Raw genomic sequence first — 12,289 nt, forward strand, 5'->3', positions numbered from 1 at the left:
TCTTGTCATTTACACTATTGTTATTTTGGTGCGAAGAACGATCTAAGACTATAGCAGACATTGACATTTACTGTCTGGCCCCCAGATCTATGATCTGTTCTCTGATTTCCTTTATTTCCATCACTTTACAAAGGGACGAGTTACTGCTACTAAACCGTTGACTGATAAATTGTTTAGTTTTCTGAATGTGTGGTTTAGTCTTTCAAAGTAGTTTGTTGTAAACATGCATCCATTTACTCTTGTATCTTTAACCACTGTACTACTAGCATTACTCTGGCAAATGATAGCCTCGGACTGAGACACTCTTTGAAATAACAAAATGTTCCGGGATTGACAAACTAATGTGAGGTAATTAGAGGTGAAAGAGACCCTTTGTATAGCTCGACAACTAGTAGAGAGAAAGGAGTGAGCGAAGAAAACTATTGACTTGTAATAAGTGTTATTGTAACAAGCAACAAGTAAAGTCCACCTATAATTTTGAATGGTTCTATGTCGTTAACATTTTTAAAATAAATTTCTAATAACAATGAAGAGAGATTTTATTTTCCTTGGGAAATAAACATTACGATATATTTATTGCAAATGCACAACTATTGTGAGTGCAGCAATCAAATGACATAGCCATCTTGTGTGCTCTACTTCCACTTCAGCATATAAGGGAAAAAAATGTTTGCTACACCATAATTTGGCAAAATATTTTGATTGTATGTAGACAAAAATCCATCAATGAAACCATTATTTACAACATAACCAATGAAATCATTGTTAACAACAAACTCTACCAATTGTTCAACACATATTCTATTTTTTGAAAACTTTTTGTTGAGAGCAAGTTAAGTCTTAGTGAACTTAAATTAGTTGTCCCAAAAAGTTGTTAACTTTTCATTATATATATATATATATATATATATATATATGTACAACTTGGTATCTCTTGCTAGCCTTCCCAATTAGAGAAGAATGATATTTTCTCATCTACATCATCTCTATTAATCACAATTATCTTTGTAGCTAGGACATCTAGTCGTCAATAAACTTTAGGCTTTCACTATAGTAGGGAAACATATTATACTCCTTTACTTTTTCATCAAAATTACCTCTGTTTTTCATAGGAAATTTACAAGGAAATTACTTCTTTCTTTAGAAGGAAATTTTTTATGAATGTAGGCCACAATATTTGGTTCTCCTTACAAAGTATTGTTATGGTATGTTCTACTTGTGGGACATTCACTTCTATATCTCCATAATTATCATGTTCCTCTTTTGCATGCCTTCATTTCATTATTGAGTGAAAGGAATGGTATATTTCTTATTTGCATCACGTGGTACAATTGCTAGTGAGAACCATGTAGGATCAATTAATAACTCAAGATTATGGATGGAATCCATAGAGTTGTAAAGGTATTTTCCTCATGGAATTTCCTTTGCCACATGTTATTGTTACATATCCATTTGGGCACATCACTCCAATCATTCAGATCAGTACCATTAGGGCTCATCAAACCCTAATTCAGTTGCTACATGCCCTAGACAAGTCACCATTTTGAATGCCTCCTTCCCTGAGAGCAGGGAAAATTTTAAGAACCCCCCCTAAATTTACATGTATAATAAATGGGTGAATCTCTATGATATATAGGAAAAATGGAAGGCGATTTTATCAATAACATGATATGTATATATAATTTTTTGGCAAATCTCTCACCAGGAATGGCGAATATTTTACTCAATTATAAAATCTTGTGTTTATTGAATACACAAATGAAATCATTGCATTTCTTTAAAATATCTTTTGAAATCAAAATTACCGAAATTACATATCGATAACCTAGTGGGTGTAGGATAAAATTCACCTGTGCCATTCACACAAAGCATGAGAAAAAACCTAATACTATATATAAAACCAAGAAAAAATCAAATTCATCACATCTAGGGACCTCATAACCACCCTGCCAATACACAAGTATGTTCCTGTTTGCAATTAGAAAAATTACGCAAATTACAATCTGTTTACTCCAGCATATGTTAGAAAGTTATAGAAGGATGACTAGTGCAATCAATCCATTCCTTTTAGCCCTGGATTTGTTTCAGTTTAAAACAGAAGTATACAAATATATTTGTCCAATGTCTATGCTTTAACCATTCACCTTAAGATGTTTTTACAATATAATTTCCTAAGTCTATTTAATATCTTCATTATCATAAAAACCAACCTATATCCATCTTAACTCCACATCTACCACTCTTAGGGGAATGAAATCTATTTATCTCTCTGAGCACTTGGTAGACCCAGAATTAAGATGGATCTAAGATGATAGAATTTCCCATTTAAATAGTTTATGCTCACATGAATACCATGGTATTACCATGGGTCAATACCATGGGTTATCATAAACCTGGAGCTTAAAAATTACTATTAGTAATTTATAAAAAATAATAAAATTAATAGTTGATTTTTATTTTATTTTTTATTTTAACCAAGCTAAAATGTTTAACATACATTAAATTACAACATCCATTTTTACTCTTGATCGGATCAAATATTTTTTCACTCTATGCTAGTTTGCATATCACGATATTTGATACCTCTCGGGGGTTAGTAGATCCAGAGTAAAGATGGATCTATGCTGGTTTAATTCCCCCATTTAAATAGGCTACATTCCAGGTGAATACCATGGGTCAATACCATGTGCCATTTTGGTGAATACCATGGTTCAATACCATGTGCCATTTTTATATTTATTAATACTAATATTAGGGTTAATAATGTTTTTTTGCATGGTATTAATAACAATCTAGTCCACGGTATTTGTCCCATAGTATTTTTCCCATAGGTTTCACCTAAATATAACGCATTTTTTGAGTGTTCGTAAATATAGGGTGACTTATGGAGTAAATATAAAAAAAAAAATATTTGTTTACCATACCTCTCGTTTATTTATATTTTTTATTAATTTACCATACCTCTTTTACAAATATGGTATTTGGCCCATAGGATTCACTTAAATAAAACCTCTTTCTTGAGCCTTCATAAATAGAACGAGGGTTATGGACTAAATATAAAAAGAGGTTTTATTTATTTACCATGCATCTAGTTTATTTATATTTTTATTTATTTACCATACCTTTTGAGTAAGTATAAAAAGACGTTTTATTTATTTACCATACCTCCACTTTACTTATATTTTTATTTGTTTACACCCTTGCATGTATATAAGGTGACTTATGGAGTAAATATAAAAAATGTTTTATTTATTTACCATAACTCTCATTTATTTATATTTTTATTATTTTACCGTACCTCTTTTATAAATATGGTATTTGGATCTTTGGCCCATAGGATTCACTTAAATAAAACCTATTCTTGAAAATGGGCGAATGGATTCACTTAAATAAAACCTATTCTTGAAATTGGGCGAATGGAAGGTTCTAACTCCTAATTTCAAGGGCTAAATTTACCTTTTTTACCCTCTCCCTTAAAATAAGGTGGGCTATTTGAGGTGATTTGTAAAAATGTACTATGATACAAAATATTCGCCCACTAAAAATTTAAAACCCCTTAATTTCGCCAAAGGGAGAACATTTTCCCCTTAAATTTTCTATGCCTGAAAGTTTCTTAGCCTAAAACCCTCCACAAATCCCTCCATGAGGGACCAGCGCAGCCTTGGATAGGGGTAAGTGTGCTTCAGTGCAGGTAGGCCCATGTTAGGGTGCTTTGCAAAGCACCTACACTCACTTTGACCTATGCTGGGTGAGATTGAGTGAAATTCACATAGGGTTTTGGGAATATTATTATCTTCTGGAGCCATCTAGAAGATTCCCACACTTATCATCTCCTATGAGCTTTAAATTGGATAGCGAATGAGGTAAGTAACCTCCTATCCTCTCATCCCTTCCTCCATGAAAACTAGCTGTTATACAACAAAATGACCCCTCATCAACTCAGAGGGGAAAGACATGATAGTTGAAGCAAAGACCAAGATCACAAGCCTTGTTTCCACACTAACACTTGCTAAAAACTGACAACATGCTTTATAAATCTTCTCTGTAAGCCTAAGGAGCGTTAGTGACCCTACTAACCCTACTTGTTGGTTTGGTGACAATGTTAGTGGATCCTAATGAGCATCTAGAGGTTAAAGGAGTGAATTGACTCATAAATATCTCTATATTCCCTCCTAAATCTACTCAAAAAAGAAAGGAAACATCTAAAGTTTGACCTATTTGTGGGATTTCTAAATCCTAATTAAGAAGGAAAATGGGAAAGAGCTCAAAAGCATGGCAACATCATTGCTTTTACCTGAAGAGACTCATGGAGGAACTTGGCAACCCTAACTCGATTTCTACATAAGCAAAGCTGGGGCTATTGTGATGGAGGTTAGATCATTTGAAAGGATAACTTACTTGATTGTTGAGCATAGTCTCAAATCTAAGCATAAGAAGTTGGTAAGAAGGGAGAGAGAGAGAGGAGCTGGAGGGGTAAGGGAAGGTTGATGCAACAAATGGTTGTAATCACTCTTTCAACATTAATATAGAACTGTAGTTGTATTGTCTACTCCGTGGTGTTGGTACTATCATACATTTAGTTGTTTGTCCAATACCTTCTAGCATGAGTAGCTTAGTTATATGTAACTAGATGTCTTTTATATATTCATGTATTAGTTATAAAGGTTGTATGTTGTGATTATTCTTGTCTGTTCTATGTGCAGGACTTGATCTAGAGCTAGCTCAAGGGACTTCCACCTAGCTGGATTGTGCTCTCCTGCAAATCTACACGGAGGCTTGAGGTAATGAATCTATCTTACTTTGATAGTTAGTTATTGTTTATGGACATGCATGTAAACTTTGTGACAGCTGTAGATAATCTTACAATATCCCAAGGGTCTCAGAAACACCCTTGATGGTATCTCCATTCTCCATACGCTGTGCATTTTATCCTATAGCAAAATTGGCGACTCCACTGGGGACTATGCATTTAGTTGCCGGTTCACCCAGACAGTTCTCATTTTCCCCCTCCTTCTAGACCTCCCCATACTTCTGCATTCCTTTTATGGCCCATCAAGACCTTGCTGCATTCTTCCCTCATATATTTAGCCTTGGATTGATCCCCAAAGCCCTGTTTTGAACTCTTTTCCCACACTAATGCAGGCTACCAGAGCAAATAGAGTTTTATAAAGCTTTCTGTCTGAACAAACAATGCGTTAGTAGACTAGTAACTCTCTGTGGCCTCTGCTACAGAGCGCTAGTCACCCAACTTTTGACATGCTACTATGTCTGTAAACTCAAAGGGATGGGAAACCTACTATGGACTGAAAAAGGATTTACAGCTATAGTTCGTTAGCAAGATCTGTCTCCTAATTTTTTTTATTTTTTTTAGGAAATAGTTTTTTTTCTATCTTAAAAGTTTTTATACAAGAAAAATTAACATTTTTTTATTCATTCTTTTGTTTAGCTGGTTAAAATTTTCTTTAATTTTGTTTCAAATAGTTGTTAGAAAGCATTGGAAAGATTTATGTTAGTTATGCTAGTGTTATAATGGCTAGGATGCATGGAACAACTATGAATGTATGAAAGACTCTCACTTGTAGAATACATCTTATTTCCTCGAATTGAATACTTTCAAGCATTGTCTTTTGCATGATTTTGACTTAGAGTCCCACCACATATCATACATCAACACCCCTACCAAAGACACTAAAAAAGTACACATAAAATTTACCTAGAGTGTAGGGAGGTCCAAGTGACTCCTCCCTAATTACATTGAAACTAATTCATTTGACTTGATGATAACTTTTACTTGATGAATTTACCGCTAGGTAAATTATCCACTCATTATTACATTTACCATCCTTAATTACATAGGTGAAAACATCATTTTCTGAAATAAAAGTCAAAATTACATTGAAAATCCAAAAATATCAGCAAATGGTCAAGTGCGTCTTTTTTTTGTCAAGTGCACCCTCATAGTGTCAAGTGTGCCCTCCCTGTTGCAGGCTAATTTTTACTGAGTTGTAGGTATCCAAATTAGGCTCAAGATGGCTTACTGGAAAGCCCTTCAACTCTGCTTTTTGAATATTCCTCCATTTCTCAAAATGAAGCTAATTTGATCCCTCAAAACTTCATTCTCAAAAGAGTGCTCAATGTGCAGCGCCTAGGCCAAAATTGAGCCAAAAACAAGATTTTTTTTCTTGTTTTTGGCCTCTCTAATCAGTGTGTTTCAGTGTGCCCAAATCTTCCCTTTTAGGCTTTATGACCTCAACCTTATTAATATTCTTCGACTCACTGATCTCATCTCTGCTAGGTGACTCAATGTGCTCATGAAATGGTGATGGTGGAGGTGATGGTGAAGGGGACTGATATGATGATGATCCATGACCTGTGGGTTGAGATGGAGGAATGGATGTGGAAGGATGAGATGATGAAGGCACATTTTGAATATTTTGAATAGATGGATCAATGAATATGGGATTGGCTATGAAGTACTCCATGCAATGTTTAGTTGATGATAGACGACTATGATTTTGATGAGTGAATGATGGAAAAGACTTCTCATTTGATGTTCATAGTCTCTTTTCTGGACAATAAATGCCATCTTATCAATGCTCTGGAAAAGGTAGTAGGGTATGTTAAGCATCTTACCCTCATAAAATTCATTAAGAGATGGATGTGATAGGAATAAATTCTAGAAAATCTACCATTGCATGAAAAGTATTTCATGATAATCTTCATCATTGGGGCATATCTTGTTAGGTCCCTATACTAATAGTGTAACCCCTTATTATTATTAGTACAACCCCCTTATTATATTATTGTGCCCATGTAGTCCCCATATTATTATTATTGTGCCCCATAGAAGCCCACTATTGTTATTATGGTGCCCTTACATTATTATTGTTATGTTGTCTCTGATTATACTATCACCCCTTAGAATCCTATATATAGAAAGCAAGCCTTTTCATTTGTATCATCCAAGAATTGTTCATTTGTGTGATGTAAAGGAGATTTCCCCCTTAAAGAGGCTTATTTCTAAGGCGTCAATCTATCTTTTCTATCTTTTTGTGAGATGGTTTCATAACATTTGGTATCGGAGCTTTGGATTCTAGAGTTTCGCTGCTCCAAATAGGTCATCGTGGAATTTTCGCTATGACTTTTCCTCTGTGATGTTTCAGAAGCAAATAAGAAAACCCATTTAAGAGAAAATCTCACTAAACCTCGGGTCCGATTTTTAGATCTTATATCACTATATTTCTAGAGATATGATCTGAGGAATATAGGGTTTTGGCAAGCCCCAGAATTTCATCTAAAATAGGTCATCATGGATGTTTCTGTATAACTTGTTCGCTACGAAGTTTAAAAAGCTAAAAGATAACCCCATTCGAGAAGAAGGCGGTTGGAACCTTGGGTCTGAATTTTAGATCTTGTCTCACTATACGTCTGGATATATGATCTAAGGAAGTTAGGGTTTTTGTAGACTCCCGAATTACATCTTAACTAGGTGACCTTGGGAAAATCGTCATAAATTTCTCTCTGAGCATGATATTGAAATTTCATAAAACGTTAAAGAAAGAGGACGAACTCTAGTTTTCTCTATATAATTTTCAGATCTGAACGTCAAAATAGTGACACATGGCACTTCATACAAGTTCTCTCTTCTGAAAAGGTATATAATCAGGTCATCTTGGGAGATTGTGCATAACTCTCAAGAATCCAATTTCAATCAGACTGGTGGCATTGGAAAGAGGATGAACAAGGATACTGCAGGTTGTGATTTTAGAACTAGAAGATCTGAAATTACAGAGTTACAGTCATTTCAAGATCGAGCTCCTAAAATCAAGAAAATCCAATATGAGGAAGTTTGATGGCAAGGATCCGATAAATTGGATACTGCAGATGGAGCAATATTTTGATCTTCAAGAGGTGCATGTAATATCCCTCCCCTTAATAATAAATAATAAATAATAAAAATAATAAATAATAATATAATAATAAATAATAAATAATACAAAATAAATAAATAAAATGATATAAATAATAAATAATAAATCACTTAATAATAAATAATAATAAAATAATAATAAATCATAAATGTTAAATAATAAATTATATTTAAAAATACAAGAAAATAAATAAAAAAATAATAAAAATAAAAATAGTAATAACTATACTAAAGCTCTAAATAAGAATAAAAAGAAATAAAGCAAAGAAAACAATAAAATCAGTCAAGCTATGAAAAAGAAGAAAATAAAACAAGAAAGCTAAAAATCAAAGTCACATGTAGACACATGGAGTGTGTGCATGTGGTTCCCATCCAATGTTTGTTCTATTTAATAGATGGTGAGGAAGATGAGAGGCATTCCTGCATTCCATCATTCTGAGATTCTATCTTTCATTCTCTTAGGAGAATGGTGTTCTAAGACTTAGGAGTCACTGGCAGTAGTACATTGATTGAGGGCTCGGGGGTGGCCAGTTGTAGCAAATCCTTGCATAATTGAGCCTATGGTTGGGTGGAGAGTCGTCGCCAAAACCTTGATACGGTAAGCCTACTTCTACCACAGGTAAGCACAGATAAGCACTCTTCATAGTTTGAATTTAGTTAATTAATTGCATGTTTATTTGGTTAGGTAAGTGCCACTCTGATTTAAATTTAATGTTAATAAGTTAATTAGATATTTATTTTGGGTTGTTACATATGGTATCAGAGCAGGGCTCAACCCTTAGGGCCTATGGGCATCTAAAAAAAAATTATTTGTCGGAATATTTAACTTGACTTGTTTTTTAAGTTACAGGATGCTTATTTTTCTACAAGTTAATTTCCACAATCACTGAACATTGGAATTGGGATTTCTAGATTTCCGCAATTTTGATTTGTTTTCGTTAATTCGTTAGCCATTTTTTAACAGTTGTTTAAATATATGTTGTTTTAATATCAACGTATCTGTTTTAATTTTATTAAATTATTTGTACATTCAACAAGAAACACAAGAATATTAGTTCTACATTACTCTAAATTTCCCAGTGCTCTCCAAACTGCTAACTACGCAATGATCAAATTTCCACCATAGAAAATTGTTTCATGCTTTTCAAAATGCCTCATTTTTAACTAGATAGGCCTAAACTCCGATTATTCTTGAGTGAGCAGATTCTGCCTCTCCATGATATTATTTTTTTATTGCTTCATTCCGATGAGTACCCCAGATCTCTCCAAAGTTACAATAAACTTGAGTACTTTGTACTGTTACATAATAATTGAGTATTTATTTAAAGCATTTTTTTTCCGCTATTTTTGTCCCTGAATACCCCTGAGTTAGTCGCCTAAGCAAAATGCGTTGTAACCTTGCCGATCTCATTCAGAATCTGCCTGGCCCTTCTAGATTTCTGCAATACAACCTCTATTTGGTATGAAGTTGCATGATGACCAAGTAATGATAAACTTGGAAGATATAGGAAGGAATGTTGCTAGAAATTTTATAAGGATACCGTGAGAAGGATTGTGTACATAGTGACAAAGAAGTAAAAGTCAATTAATAGAGGTTGTATTGACTAGGACTTTCCATAACATTAAAAGAGGTTGTTTCCACACAACACCTCACATTTAAGTTTTCATGGACAATGATGGTAGTAGTGTTTCCAACTGTTTCAAAATCTAAAATAATGATACTATTTAATAAGAAAGAGTCTTTTGCCCAACTTGAGGAAGGGGTCAATTTATGATAAAGAAATCAAGTGGTATCGAGATACGAACTTGACGAACTCGACGAGATAAGAAAATATTTCTTTGGATGAAGTGCTAATTGTTAAATAAGTCAACATCGATCAACAAATCCTCGTGCAAGTAAATTAAGCATGATATAAAATTAAATCATGATGAGTACCAAGGGATTTTAATTTTGATTTAAATAATGATTGTATGACGAGAGATTAAGACTCAAGATGATGAGGCTCATGTTAAATTTAACGATGTACTTAGATGATTATACCTATGGTGTAAATGGTCAACTTCCTAGTTGAAAGAAGTGGAAATGATTATAAATAATAACACTAATAACACTGATGAGATAACATAGATCCTAGATAGATGTTGAATAATCTTAGTTCATAGTTGAAGGTTTGTAAAGTAAATGAAATTCATTTTTCTGATGAATCATGACAAGAATGATTATAGAGTACTATTCTATATTTGATAAGTATTGACATGTTCTCATGTTTCATGATATGATGGTATGAGGGTGATCATGCACATGTGGTTCATATTTATATAGTTGTTACAATATTGATGATGTGTCCTTATGATGATTATGATATGCATAACGTGGCATAGGAATTATAATGCTATAATATGAGGTTTATTGACATGTGATTCATTTATTATGTGAAGTCATGATATGCCTTTGATGCAAATATGTTGATGATCTAACTTATGATGGTATTTCATGAGGTGAAGCATGTGATAGTTGCGTATAAATTTATGACATACATGAACATAAAGTTCGTTATTATTCATAATGTTGCGATTAACATTAATGAATGTTCTCATGATGACATGCAAGACTAGGCATGTGGATTATTTTCTATGATACTATGATGGTACATGGTTAATGCATTGGTTGTATGTTGAGGTGTGATTATTCACAGGACTCCACAAATGGGCCGAGAGGGCTGGTTTATTTGATGATCTCGTGTGATCCCATAGGCACGAGGGAGAATAAGTAACACCATATGGGCTGGGGAAAAAACTCAATCAACACTACATATGCCAGTGGTTCCTTTGTCTTGTGTATAGCTCTTGATGGATAGCTCTTGAAGAGCTATGGGACCATCTTGAGGAGGCCAAGTGCTTGATGTTCTAGGCTAGGTGCCTATTATTGGATTGGGATGCCGATGCCTGGAAGGGTTGTAAAGGACTTCGATGCCTGGGGCTGTGCACCTTAGTAGTTTTGGAGGGAGTGGGCCAGCCTTGCGAGATGCCCGGGGTCATTGAGTATTGGACCGGATGCCTACCTTGGGGCAGATGAGGTCTGAGTCAGGCGCGAGCCTTGGGGCCAGCCTTGGACTAGGATACAGACCGGGTCAGGCTTATGCCTGGTGCCGAAAGTGGGAAAAAGGACAGAGATTCCTTGAGATTTCCCGGGGTGTTGGGGACTTTTGATGCCTACTGGTTATACTAGTTCAGCAGAGGGTGTTGGCAACATGAAGTAAATAAAATAATAAATAATAATAAAATAATAATAAATCATAAATGTTAAATAATAAATTATATTTAAAAATACAAGAAAATAAATAAAATAATAATAAAAATAAAAATAGTAATAACTATATTAAAGCTCTAAATAAGAATAAAAAGAAATAAAGCAAAGAAAACAATAAAATCAATAAAGCTATGAAAAAGAAGAAAATAAAACAAGAAAGGTAAAAATCAAAGTCGCATGTAGACACATGGAGTGTGTGCATGTGGTTCCCATCCAATGTTTGTTCTATTTAATAGATGGTGAGGAAGATGAGAGGCATTCCTGCATTCCATCATTATGAGATTCTATCTTTCATTCTCTTGGGAGAATGGTGTTCTAAGACTTAGGAGTCATTGGTAGTAGTACGTTGATTGAGGGCTCGGGGGTGGCCAGTTGTAGCAAATCCTTGCGCAATTGAGCCTATGGTTGGGTGGAGAGTCATCCCCAAAACCTTGTTACGGTAATCCTACTTCTACCACAGGTAAGCACAGATAACCACTCTTCATAGTTTGAATTTAGTTAATTAATTGCATGTTTATTTGGTTAGGTAAGTGCCACTCTGATTTAAATTTAATGTTAATAAGTTAATTAGATATTTATTTTGGGTTGTTACAGTGCAACTGTTAGAAAAGGTATGTATTGCATCTTCATGTCTAGAATTGGATCAATTTTTATGGTATAAAGGACTTTGTTCTCATAAACCACTTGTTACGTGGTCAAATTTCACAGAGGAAATGATAGCACATTATGAGGATACAAAGAGAGACACCTTCTTTAGCAAATTGATAAATATCAAACAAAAGTGTTCAATGGCAGAGCACATTGAGGAATTTCAAAAATTGAATATAAGGGAAAATGATGTTCCAGAGAAGCAGAGGATTGATGTCTCCATAGGGACTTTAAAGGATAACATGCAACATGAGGTTTGTCTTCGGGAACCTGATTCATTGGAGAAGGCATTTAGGTTGGCAAGAAAAGTGGAGAACAAAATTATGGCAACAACGAATTCTGCCCCTCACAACTATAAAGATGGAAGTGTTGTTTCTCCTAGCCTTCTAGAACTTACAAGG

This window comes from Pinus tabuliformis, chromosome X (genome assembly GCF_031772625.1).
Source record: "Pinus tabuliformis cultivar Carrire ecotype Pingquan chromosome X, CPIR1, whole genome shotgun sequence".
NCBI classification, from domain to species: Eukaryota; Viridiplantae; Streptophyta; class Pinopsida; order Pinales; family Pinaceae; genus Pinus; species Pinus tabuliformis.